Source organism: Stegostoma tigrinum, chromosome 8 (assembly GCF_030684315.1).
Source record: "Stegostoma tigrinum isolate sSteTig4 chromosome 8, sSteTig4.hap1, whole genome shotgun sequence".
Classification (NCBI taxonomy): Eukaryota; Metazoa; Chordata; class Chondrichthyes; order Orectolobiformes; family Stegostomatidae; genus Stegostoma; species Stegostoma tigrinum.
In genome coordinates, this window is record NC_081361.1 from 67156394 (window position 1) to 67170471 (window position 14078).

The 14078-nt window shown below is 40.5% G+C and overlaps 1 protein-coding gene across 13 annotated transcripts in view; it reads right to left on the bottom strand.

Moving 5' to 3' along the window:
• mast2 (microtubule associated serine/threonine kinase 2) overlaps positions 1 to 14078 on the bottom strand; it is a 464628-nt gene that overhangs the window by 75109 nt on the left and 375441 nt on the right. The window lies entirely within an intron of this gene.

Genomic DNA, 14078 nt, shown 5'->3' on the forward strand with positions numbered 1-14078 from the left:
ATCATATTTTGGAATTCTACAAAATATTTTCATATTTGTACACTGCATAAGTGGCAACTTTCCAACTGAGCTTCACATTCCAACCACCTGCTCAAGTCGCTCGAGTCTGCTCAAGTCGCTCGAGTCAGTCTTTTGAATCACTGTATATGAAGAAGGGTCTAGACCCGGAATGTCAGCCTTTCTGCTCCTAACGTGCTGCTTGGCCTGCTGTGTTCATCCAGCTCTACACCTTGTCATCTCTTAATCACAGTATATATCTGACCATGCAGCAGCATTTAATTGGATCACACCCTCAAACACTCCAAAACATAAAATTAGAAGATACAGTGATGATAGGGCAGGAAATACAATAACTACAAGAGCCAACTATCTTTTCACCCTGTTGCATTTCTATACAATGTGGTTCAGTGTAAAACAGAGTTTGGTTTAATCAATTCATTTAAAATTTCCACTTGTCTTACATTCAATGGTTTAAATTTAAGTTGATTTCAGTTGTCTAATAAACATGAACATCTTCCTCAGCTTCATTACATATTATTTCCTCCACTTCTATGGCCCTCCCATTTCACAGACACTCATTTAGTAGATTCCACTAAATCACTGCCTCAATAGGAACTGCATTATGTCCTTGTTGGGATGTAAAAGCTAAAACACTTGTCATTAGCACAGATTAATCTTGCAACAAGCAGATCATTTCTATATATGTTGACCAGCACTGGGGTCAGCACTGACCCCTGTAATTGTCCAAGCACTTCACCCTTGTCCAAGTTGGACTGTACTCTCCTGAACAAGTATTTCATCAACTATCCCCCAAACTGGGTTAGAAGCACTCTGGGCAGAAATTTTCATTAACTGAAAAGATCTGGTTGACTTGTGTCTTCCAGGCTTTATACATGGTTATACACATAGTGAATTGAAAATAGCACATTTTAAAAACAATTCAAACTCTGTTATCCCAAACTCAGGAATGCATACAGACTGCTCCAGATATAACTGTGACAAAGAGAACGAATGCGAACAGACACGAGAGGCTTTGTCAACAATGTAAGGTGTTAATTAGAAAAAAGATCATTGTTAAATCAGCCTGACAGTGTAACTGATCACAAGTGACTCACACTGTGAATGATCCTTTTGCTATTCATTAGGTGTTTGTGTATTAAACCACACAGTTCTTGAAATGATAATCTCAAACACGTGGCAACATGCAAAACTAAAACTCTTTTTCCCCTGGTCTTCCAGGCAATTAGTCTCAGCAAGTTAAGCAGCTTTGTTTCAGGCTTGCAAATCGCTGAAAAAAAACTCATGTTTCAGATACTTGCAGCACTATCACACAGGAAAAGTATTTGCTTCATTTTAACTCTGACACCACTGAGGTGGAGTGCAGCAATATCTTTAATGTTAGGTTAAGGAAAATGCAATACTTAGTATGAACCTAACTATTTTTGTTTTTGACCAGGGATGAATGACAATCCCCTCAGCTAAATATACATGTATTATTACATTTATTTTATATGCTTCAGTGCACAGACTACCAAAATTTCAAAGCCAACCATAAGACTTAGGTGCACTCCATTGTCTGTTTGTTCACTAAGTGTATACTAGTGTCTTGGAAGTGGGATTTGCTCCATTTTAGACTTGATTATTTAGTTTGACCCAACATTTCTTCTTATTTCAAATCTACTTCTGTGAAATTGGCTAGAGCATGATGAGGCAACAAATTATAATTGAAGTGTATCTCTTTACAAGCAATAAACTATGAGCAAAATATGGAAAGCTCAAAGGTAATACTGGCAAATTACAGTAACCTCAGTTCAAAATTGATGGACACATCTTTCCTCTTCTCCTCAAACTAAATACTGGGCTGACAGAAGCTAATGTTTAGTCCCTGGCACAAACTTTGTCCCTTTGCCTCAAATCCAAACTCTACACTGGCAATAGTGATAATGGGAACTGCAGATGCTGGAGAATCCAAGATAATAAAATGTGAGGCTGGATGAACACAGCAGGCCCAGCAGCCTCTCAGGAGCACAAAAGCTGACATTTCGGGCCTAGACCCTTCATCAGAGAGGGGGATGGGGTGAGGGTTCTGGAATAAATAGGGAGAGCGGGGAGGCGGACCGAAGATGGAGAGAAAAGAAGATAGGTGGAGAGGAGAGTATAGGTGGGGAGGTAGGGAGGGAATAGGTCAGTCCAGGGAAGATGGACAGGTCAAGGAGGTGGGATGAGGTTAGTAGGTAGGAGATGGAGGTGCGGCTTGGGGTGGGAGGAAAGGATGGGTGAGAGGAAGAACAGGTTAGGGAGGCAGAGACAGGTTGGACTGGTTTTGGGATGCAGTGGGTGGAGGGGAAGAGCTGGGCTGGTTGTGTGGTGCAGTGGGGGGAGGGGACGAACTGGGCTGGTTTTGGGATGCGGTGGGGGAAGGGGAGATTTTGAAGCTGGTGAAGTCCACATTGATACCATTGGGCTGCAGGGTTCCCAGGCGGAATATGAGTTGCTGTTCCTGCAACCTACGGGTGGCATCATTGTGGCACTGCAGGAGGCCCATGATGGACATGTCATCTAAAGAGTGGGAGGGGGAGTGGAAATGGTTTGCGACTGGGAGGTGCAGTTGTTTATTGCGAACCGAGCGGAGGTGTTCTGCAAAGCGGTCCCCAAGCCTCCGCTTGGTTTCCTCAATGTAGAGGCAGCACCACGGATACAGTGGATGCAGTATACCACATTGGCAGATGTGCAGGTGAACCTCTGCTTAATGTGGAAAGTCATCTTGGGGCTTGGGAAAGGGGTGAGGGAGGAGGTGTGGGGGCAAGTGTAGCATTTTCTGTGGTTGCAGGGGAAGGTGCTGGGTGTGGTGGGGTTGGAGGGCAATACTGCATCCACTGTACCCAGTGTGGCTTCCTCTACATTGCGGAAACCAAGCGGAGGCTTGGGGACCGCTTTGCAGAACACCTCCGCTCGGTTCGCAATAAACAACTGCACCTCCCAGTCGCAAACCATTTCCACTCCCCCTCCCATTCTTTACATGACATGTCCATCATGGGCCTCCTGCAGTGCCACAATGATGCCACCCGTAGGTTGCAGGAACAGCAACTCATATTCCGCTTGGGAACCCTGCAGCCCAATGGTATCAATGTGGACTTCACCAGCTTCAAAATCTCCCCTTCCCCCACCGCATCCCTAAACCAGCCCAGTTCGTCCCCTCCCCCCACTGCACCACACAACCAGCCCAGCTCTTCCCCTCCACCCACTGCATCCCAAAACCAGTCCAACCTGTCTCTGCCTCCCTAACCTGTTCTTTCTCTCACCCATCCCTTCCTCCCACCCCAAGCCGCACCTCCATCTCCTACCTACTAACCTCATCCCACCTCCTTGGCCTGTCCGTCTTCCCTGGACTGACCTATCCCCTCCCTACCTCCCCACCTATACTCTCCTCTCCACCTATCTTCTTTTCTCTCCATCTTCGGTCCGCCTCCCCCCTCTCCCTATTTATTCCAGAACCCTCACCCCATCCCCCTCTCTGATGAAGGGTCTAGGCCCGAAACGTCAGCTTTTGTGCTCCTGAGAGGCTGCTGGGCCTGCTGCGTTCATCCAGCCTCACATTTTATTATCTACACTGGCAATAATCTGGTTCTAAACCTTGTTGACATATTTAATCTTGAATTGAGTTTCTAATCACATACCCATACCAAGATCAAGACCATACATTTTCACCTTCGCTACATGGGCTGACTCGACCCCGCCTCAGTTTATTTGTTTACATTATGCCTTAGGTACCTCAGGACCTGACAGTTACAAAATATTTTTGGTCATCTCCCATTTGCCATTACTTGACCGAAATCAAAATTCTGCTGCCACATCCTATCACACCTACTATCATTCACCATCACCCCCAGTGCTCACTGCCTTACATCACAGTTCAACATTACTTCAATTTTAAAATTCTTATGCTTGACTCAAAATTCCTCATGTCTTCATTCTTCCTATCCACACAATAAGATCTCTGTGCACCTCAAACCTTGGCTTTTGATGCAATTCCATTTGTAATCTTTCCACAACTAGCAACTGTATTTTCAGTTCATGTGGCTCAGTGTCAAATCTCTTTGACTGATGCCCCATGAAGAATCTTGGAATGTTTTACTTTGTTAGAGACTACATAAATGTAAGCTCAGTAGGAACTGCCAATGCAGAAGTCTGGGTGGAGAGTTGATGTCGTTTGCGACTGGGAGGTGTTGTCATTGATCACGAGGTGTTCCACAAAGCAATCTCTAAGTCTCTGTTTGGTTTCCTCAAGGTAGAGGAGGCCACATCGGGAACAGCAGACACAGTATACCACAACAGCCGATGTGCAGGTGAACATCTGTTTGATGTGGAAGGTTTTCTTGAGGCCTGGGATGGGGGTGAGGGGGGAGGTGTAGCACTTCCTGCGGCTGCAGGGAAAAATGCCGGGTGTGGTGGGGCTGGTGAGAAGTGTGGAGTGGACGAGGGAGTCGCAAAAGAGAGTGGCCCCTCCGGAAGGCAGATAAGGGTGGGGAGAGAAACCACATCAACTCCCCCTCCCACTCCTTGGATGAAATGTCCATCCTGGGCCTCCTCCAGTGCCACACGGATGCTACCCGAAGGCTGGAGGTACAGCGTCTCATATTCTGTTTGGAACCCTGCAGCCCAATGGTATCAATGTGGACTTTACAAGCTTCAAAATCTCCCCTTCCCCCACTGCATCCCAGAACCAACCCTTCTCATCTCCGCCTCCTTGACCTGTCTGTCTTTTCTCCCACCTATCCGCTCCTCCCACCTCACTGACGAACCCCCACCCCCACTTCCTACCTACTAACCTTACCTCTGCCTCCTTGACCTGTCCGATTTCCCTCCCAAATATCCGCCCCTCCTTCCTCACTGACCAACTCCCATCCCAACTCTCTATCTACACTCACCTGTACTGGATTCATCCCCATCCCGTGACCTGTCTGTCTTCTCACCACCTATCTGCTCCTCTATCCACCTACAATCGCCTCCCCCACTCTCGATTTATTTCAGAGCCGCCTTCCCCTCCTCCATTTCTGAATAAGGGTCCAGATCTGAAAAGTCAGTTTTCCTGCTCCTCTGATGCTGCCTGGCCTGCTGTGTTCATCCAGCTCCACACTGTGTTACAAATGTAAGCTATCGTTTTCAGTTCATTAGCTATTCTGCTAGTTAGGAAGTATGTTTCCTGTAGTTGAAGAACCCAGCATATAAAGCTATTCAAAGTCGCTTCTGGTTTGGTTCTGTAGTTTTAGAATGCAGTGCTACCATTAAACATTTCCAACTGGTATAATAGTGATTAAAAGCAATATAAATCTCATCCTATTCTCCCCCAAAAAAGTGCTTCAACTCCAACCTTGAGTGCTTTTCTCAGCACAAAGTTACCAGGTGACTTCCCACATCAGCAATCACAACCCTAAGGAAAATTGGTGCCAAATTATGAGTAGCATTGGGAGTTAGGCTTCACTCGAGAACCTATTACCTATAAAAACTTTTATCACAGGATCTGCAGTAGATTCAAAGAAGGCACCAGAAATTAAAAGAAAAAAAACTCTTCACTTCTTTCTCTTTTCAGAATCTCTGCCTTTTTAATATTCATCATCGATCAGATTATGTTATCTACCATGTCCCATGTATTTATTGCAAAAAAAATCAGAAAATTGTAATTTTCTCTTCCTATTGTCTTAGTGCACTGTTAATAGCCTGCAAGAGTAAAATGTTTTTAATGAGTACCTTTAAAATGTCATTCAGTGGAAACCTTTTTTTTAAAAACAATTTTATCCCATCCCAATGGGAAAGGAAAATATTCCTACACCAACACTGTGCTTGAGAAGTTTCATATCAACATCATGCAGCACTTTTATTTTCATCCTCATCACTCCTTCTGTCACCCTAGAAATGATGCATGGAATATCAGGAAAGCTGACAAATTGATGGTGACCTCACCTCTGAGTAAGCAAGCTATTGTATTCCCTGCCATCCCCCCTAACCCCACAACATCTTTCACAGTTATAAATCTATGAGACAGTAATGACATTTAAATAATTTCTCAGTTAGGCTTGTCTAATAAATTAATAACCGCCAAATTTGAATATTGTCTTCCTCTGATTAATTGTTGGGCAATTCATAAAGTGAGTAAAAAAACCTGACTGTCACTTCATTTATAGAGTTAGACTTTGAGTCACATCATCATAACTACCAGAAAGCAGCTAGAATATGCTAATATCAAAGACAAAAGATTAATTTCAAGGTTTATTTTAAAAAGGCTTGGTTTGATTTAAAAAGATATGTTTGAATGAAGCCTCTGAGTTGCTTATTTAAATTATACTTTATATATAAAAGAATGAAATTTGTACAAAGACATATTCCATGAAAACTATTCTTCAGTAGTAGTAGAAAAAGTCATAACTATCGATATGAAGCTTACACTCCTGGCATCTATTGCACAGTGTCTACATTGCTTGCCCATTAAACTGATGCTGCACTTATAACATGAGCAGGTCAAACCACAGGAAAATTGGGTAGAGCGGAACAAAGATGGACTACTATATTCTGGAATAAAATTGGCTTCAAAGGTCGCAACAAATATGGTAAATTGGGTAAAGAACTTTGTATACTATGGCACCAGGCCAACTGTGTTATCGTCACCCAAGCAGTGGAATTGGCACAGGTTTTAATTCATTGATAATGGAAAACATTATTGGATTTCTGCAAAATTCCACTTTTTAAAGGGCAACATCGTCCTTTTTATCCCCATTACCTCGCAAATAAATAAGATATATTTTAACTTGTCATGAACACTGTACCAATAAAGTATAGTTACGTTACATAAGTACAGCACACAATATATTACTATATTGCTTTATAACAAAATTGTAACTCATTTGAAAATCATATTTGTTGCACTATAATTTTTCAAAATTAATGAAGATAAATTGAAATGATTTTGTTTTAATGTCGAAAGAATGAATTTCTAATAATTTTAAAATCCTGGATGTGTGAAAGTAACAATCCATTAACTGGATTTCAAAGATAATACAAAGAACTGCAAATGCTAGAGATCTGAAACAAACAAAAACGAAAATTACTGGAGAAACTCAACAGGACAGCAGCATCTGTGCAGAGAAAAAAACAGAGTTAGTGTTTCGAGCCCTGTAACCCACTGCTAACAGACCTGCTGAGTTTCTCCAGAAATTTCTGTTTTTTCTTTGTTACCTGTTAAGTGGGATTATTAAGGGATTGCAAGCTTTGAGAAAGATGATAATAATCAAAGGGTTATTAGAGGTGGTGAAATTTAGGGATGGAGCATGATCCTTAATGTTGGAATGGATAAAGATGTCATATTCACAGGAACAGAGAGGTAGGAGACAGAGTGTCAAGATACAAAAAATCAGAGGTAAGGAATGGAGGCTACCATCAAGGGTGTAAGCACAGAAATGAGAGTTTTCAATTTTAGATGTTGGAAAAATGAGAATTACTTTTGGTTAGTTAGGACAAGGCTCATGGACAAGTTGAAGAGTGTGGGAAAGTTCTTGGCACCAAAGTTTTTAGATCAATTGAAATCGATGAATGGTGTAGACTGGGAGGCTCATCAACTAGAGAATTCCAACAGTGGATAGATCAAGGCAGTAGCTGAAGCTTACAGTGCAATGGAGATAGCAGCATGCAGTCTCCTTGATGCAGAGAAAAGGCAGTTGGGAGCTGTGCTTATACATGAGCTGTTCGAATCAGCATGTTGAGGAAGAGACACTGAACAATGTGTTCCAAGCCAATAAAGTAAACAGCTTGAGAGGTCTGGAGCTTTTCTTAAAGAAGTTGGAACAACAGAAGCAACATGAATGGGTGGAGTCAAGCTCCCACAGAACCAAGGTTTTTCTTTAGTTTTCAATAGTTGTTGGGGGTTTTGAATCTGCCATACACCTCTCCCTGTTTCAGCAAAATGCTTGAGGTCTCTCTGCCAGAATTCTCTTGATGTTCATTCTTTCTGGACTGAAGAAATATTGCATGTGAGACAATCCATTTTCTCTGAAGTTGCTTTTGCCAAGAGTGTGGTTTGGGATGTCACTGTATTGGAACAAAGTCTTCCACTAAAGTTGAAATTATATCAATTTCTCCTCTTTTTGTTTGTATTTTAACTGTAGAGTAAGAGTAAAGTGTGTCTTGCTTAAAGCTGTGGTGTAACCAATCAAATTACATCTGGATCACAGCACCTTACATTTGCCTTTAAGTTAGAATCTCGGCTATCTCCTTGATATAGCTGAAGGAGGTTTGGTCTAGCCCATAATAAGGGATTGAAAACAATTTACTTTGTTTTTCTAATAGTTAGCAAAAGAACACTGAAGCTTTTCAAAGACGGGATATCAGACAAGCAATCTAGGAGTACTAAAGGCCATGGAAGTTAGAGAACAGCAAATGTGAAAGTGTGTGTACCAGGAAAAATTAATTAAGGCAGTTTAATTAATAAATTTGGCTATTTCCTTAGATTCAAATTACTAAGACTTAGTCAATCATTTCACAATCACAACTTTATTAAAGGAACCTGATACACAGGACATTAATTTTTTTTTAAAAATCAGAAGTATTTATAGATGGAGTACTGGGAGTGGAATTTAGTCAGTCCCTGAACAACATGAGCGATGCTGAGTCAATTGGGTAAATATGGCAATTTGGGAAAATGTGAGATTTTTATGTTGAGAAAAAAACAATTCACTTATGCATGTAATATTTAAATGACAAGATGAGAATCCTGCTTGTCAGTGGTGAGAGGCCCATTTGAATATACTAACATCTGACTATTACCCTTTCACAGCTTATTTCTATGCAGTTTGCTACTCTCTCAAGTGGTGGAGAGAAACTAGACAGCAACAATTCCCAACATTGAAATCAGAGCAGATACTTGGCAGCTCCAGCTTGCCACTTGCACCTCTTAGGCCTCCATCTTGGACAGTAATCCCCAACATTCCAAGATATGCTTCACAGCTAGTAATCATCTACAACCTTCATCCACAGAGGCTGACACTGAGCACGCACCAGGCTCACTACATTGTTGTGATACATCTCTGATTCACTCCGAATTGTTATCTTCTTTACATCAGTAGCTTTGAGTGCACCAACTCCTTTCATTGTAATGGTGCTACCAGAATGCTTTGCACAGAGACAGGCACACATTCCATACATCGCAGCAGTCTGGCTCTCTGCATGGCCAGTATCTCAGCCAATAGCATCTCATACAAGTGCCACTTCCTGTGGAAACAGAGCTTTCAAAAAAGCAGGACCAGCATTCACAAATGGAATTTTAATAGAGTCATCATTTTGTTTTGCAGTGTGCAGAAGACAAAACAGTGAGCACACAGCAGCAAGAAGAAAGCAAAGGTGTCAAAAGAATAGCAGCAGAGAAGAGCCTGTAACTTGGCTATCAATCAAATTCAGGGCCATTTTATCTGCTGGTTACTTGTGGACTAACAATGATAAAACCTGCTGCATGCAACGTGCCATTTAATTGGATCATTTCTGGGGCAATGGGAATTTGAAAGAAATGCTATAGAAATATTGAAAAAGACTAATAATTTTGAAGATATACACAGCAGACCTTCTGTCTTGACTTACTGCACAATAAGTATTTCTTGGAAGAGAAATGAGGGAAGATGACAGCAAATTGAAGTGAATTCCTACAAAGGAGCACATCTGTGTTTCAATTACTGGCGTGTAGCTGAAGCATTCATGAGCAGCTACAGTATGGAAAACATTAAGACAAAATCATTGATGTGGTGTTGAAGTTTGGAGAGTTATGCCACACAAGAAGTATTTAAGACATGTCTCTAAGATTTCTAACTTAGGAGCAGGTTCCACCTGTTTAATTCAGGACACAAATATGTTTATCATGATGTTTATAATTTAGATTTCTTATTCTGAAGGAAAGGCACAGTGGCTCAGTGATTACCATTGCTGCCTCACAGCGTTAGGGACCCAAGCTGAATTCCACCCTCGGGCAACTGCCTGTGTGGAGTTTGCACATTCTTCCTCTGTCTGTGCAGGTTTCCTCCGGGTGTTCTGGTTTTCTCCCACACTTCAAAGATGTGCAGGTTAGATGGATTAGCCATGGAAAAAGCAGGGTTACGCAACACAATAGCAGCCATGGCTGGGAGGGATGCTCTTCAGAGGGTTGGTGCAGACTCAATGTGCCAAATGGCCTCCTTCTGTAGTAGAGTGGTTGTATGATACTATAATTATGTGCAGGCACAGCCAAGCAGAAACGTGACTTCCAGAAAACTGAGAAACAACATGTCAAAACTTCATATTATTTTATGTGCTTTGTACAGAAGTCAGATTGGGCCAGATTTTTGCTGAGCCAGGTAGAATTGCAGCCCTTTAAAATTAGCAAGTGGGCCTGGATTCCAGAACTCCCATCTCCCATTTCAAACATGTTTACAAGCATTATACAAGGGTGTGGGTAGTTGCAGCACCTCCATCTCTCTTCGCTCTATTATTGAAGTAGAAACTTTAAACAATCCCACACACCAACCAATTTTCGTTCGGTTGTGCCTTTTCAGTAAGAATACATTGTCCGCAGCATTTCAGGAAAAGCATGAGCTACAGGACAATCCAATCCCAAGTGGTGAGCTAAATAAGTCACCTGCTCCTCGAACTCTTTCATAAACAGGCATTAAATTACATGTTAAAATGTCTGTTTGCTCAGTTTCAGTAGTTTAAATGCTATATTGTAAGTTAGTTGACATTTAACTGCAGTGACTGATTATAGACTTTTATCTTAAATAGCTAACTATTTCATTGTAAGCGTGTATCAAGACATACTTAAAAACTTAAGGGAAAATGCTCTTAAACATTCAAAATTGCATAAAACACTACTTAGAACCTTGTGTGATGTGAGGATGTAAATGCCTGGAGTCATTTTAAAAAGGGAAAACAAATTTTCAGAAACTTTCATTTAGATAAAAATATTCACTGTTCTTGAACTGCTTTTATTGATAGGGCATCTGATATAGCTTAAGAAAATACTGTTTCTTTTAAAAGATTCAATAGCCTGTTGATTACGTTTCCCTGGGTCAATGATTATCTCTGGACCCATTCTGAATGTTTGACTGAGTTTCACTATATCCAGAACTGCATCCCAGCAAAGGGCTGTGGTATTTTATGTAGCGTAGATGTGGTTGGTGAAATAGATGTTTTTTTAAAATAAGAGATTGACCACATGTGGAACAGCAGCAGAAATGTCTGTCTGTGTCTCACATGACAGAATCCTCTATCATTATTGCTCTCCCAGGCAGCTGAGCCACTGGCTCATGCTACATTCTCCCAAGAAACCATGAGCCCCAACAGTATCCAAAACAGAAAATCTACTGAGATGGACCCAGTGGTCTCCTGCACTACCTACCGAATACTTTTGCACTTTCGAGTGGTCACATTCCCTTTCTGCCTGTACATTCTTTACCTGCACTGTGACCAACTCATCAAGAAGTGACTCCAGCCGCTGTTCCAGAGCTGAAACACAGATTTCAAGCAGCAGCAGCAGGAAACACTTCCACCACGTGTAGTCACCTAGGGCACTGGAAGTTTCCCCAACTTCCCATATCACACAGGGGCAGCATTCCATCTGCCTTGCCATCACTTATCCTTAAATTATTCCATTTACCTTTACTTCCTTTAGTTCAAGAAATATGAAATATATACCCAAGGATCTTACCCTACTACTTATACCTCAAACAACTACTTAATCTAAACTAAATACTGTAATACATTTTATTTTAGGAAAAGAAGCCGGAGAAGGAAAAGAGGGTTACAATCCTCGATTTAAAGCAGTAAAACGGGAGGATGTTCAAGTGGAGCATAAATGCCAGCAAGGGCTAATATGGAGAGATATTTTCGTGACATAACTTCCATACATGTAATCCTATGTATTTTGACAGGAAAAATGAGCAATGACAATACCAAATAAACAGTACAATCCTGATGAGAAAAAGCAGACACTTTGAAAGCAGCATGTCAAATTGATTAGGCTAGTAAAAGAAAGCAACCAGGACTCTTTTTAAAAGAGAGGAATATGGTACAATATTAGGGGGTTTATACTAAATCTTTATATACTGGGCTCTACAGTAATGTTCAAAGGGAAATGACATACATCCTAAACGGGAAAAAATACAGGTCTATGGGGAGGGAGCAGCAGAGTGAACTTAAATGGGCCATGCATTCAAATAATCTACGGTGGCATCATGGGCCAAATGGTGGTCTCCTATGCTGATTCTGTAATGCGTAATGTTGAATCACGTGATTACAAAAAAGATCCCCACTGAGAAGACTGGTCATAACCCATTGATGACTTCTCTCATCAGTTTATTTCTGAAGTTGTGTATCATTCTGGATATGAAAATCCTGGTGCTCTTATACACAATACCTTTATAAGCTTGCTGAGAAAATAAACAAAATATTTGTGTGCAAATATGATGAAGATGCAGTTGAAAATACTGCTTACTACAATTTCAATTATAATGGAAATGTACTGATTTCATATTAAATGGAATATTCTAATTTGCACTCCTTTTTTCGACTCTGCATGCCTACTAAGGATCCATCAGTATGATTTGTTGAAGGTGCAAGTCTTTCTTAATCAATAGGCCTAAATCCCCTGTAGAGGTCACAACACTGTCTAATTATTGTACATTTTTCCTCAAATGCTCATTAAACATTTGTGGAACATCTTTGAATGTAAGAATTAATCTGAATCAAGCTGCAAAATCCAAGTTATAGTACTCCGAATGTGAATATGACGATGGGCACAATCAAACAAAATGTTGTTCATGGCTACAAGTTAGCAGGATGAATGGTTGAGAAAGTTAGGGAGATGCAGAGTGGGAAAAATGATAGGAAATTTACAAGCTTTCTTTATTTGTACAAACTTGATGAATAATGATCAGATTTACAATCAATTATTTCTAAGTGCTTGAATTGGACAGCTTCTGTTGTAATTGTCAACAAATCATGGACAACTCACTAATTCGGTTGTAGAAATGAGACAATATTAAGAGTTGAAATGAATTTATGTTAATTGAATTTGTGCCAAACAAATAACCAAACCCGATTTCCTTGAACAGAACTTGTTGGGAAAGCTCAGCAGGTCTGGCAGCATCTGTGAAGAAAAATCTGGGTCACCACTTCCAAAACGTTAACTCTGATTTTTCTTCACAGATGTTTCCAGACCTGCTGAGCTTTTCCAGCAACTTCTGTTTTTTTTCCTGATTTACAGCATCCACAGTTCTTTCAGTTCCCATTTCCTTTAAGTTTTGTAAATAATACCACACTGTTAGCAGCCACAAAACATTGCCAACCTAGTCTCTTAAAAATGATTTCTACATGTCACAGAAAGCATGAAGCAACATGACACAACTGTCTTTCTTCAAAACAGTAAGAACAGACACATCTTTGAAACTGAGGCACCACCAATTGTTACTGACAGCCTTCACTGAGTTTTGTGTTGCATGGTGTGATTTGGATAACCATTGAAAAGTTCTGTTCTTGAAGATATTTTACTGCAAATCTCATGTTAAATTTGTTTAAATTCATCATGAAAATAATTGTCATGTTTAAGTATAATATTTTAACTGCAAAACAGTGAGGAAGGATTATTTCTATCACAGAACACCCTCAAAATGGTCTCCATTCCAGACAAAAGTAAGGATTGACAAAATCAAACCAGGTGCATAGAGAGAAAACAGTTATGTTAATCAACGTTGGAATATAAATTTGCTAATCCATGATTGGAAGTCTCTAATGCTACTAAAAGAACAAATCATTTTAATAATTTCTGTCTTAAATCATTAAATTACTGACATACTTTTCTTCAAATTAAGCAATTTCTTACCATTCAACATCACAAACATATTTTGTAAGTATCATCCCAGAACTTAATTTACAATCCATTATCTTAATGTTTGTTAAGAGGTAGATGTGCTTCATAGAAGCTTGTCTTCTGTGAAAATTATTGCACTCTCAGTTCTAATCAATCATATTTCCTTTAAAAAAAGTCAATGTTTCAGGTCTACATGAATTCA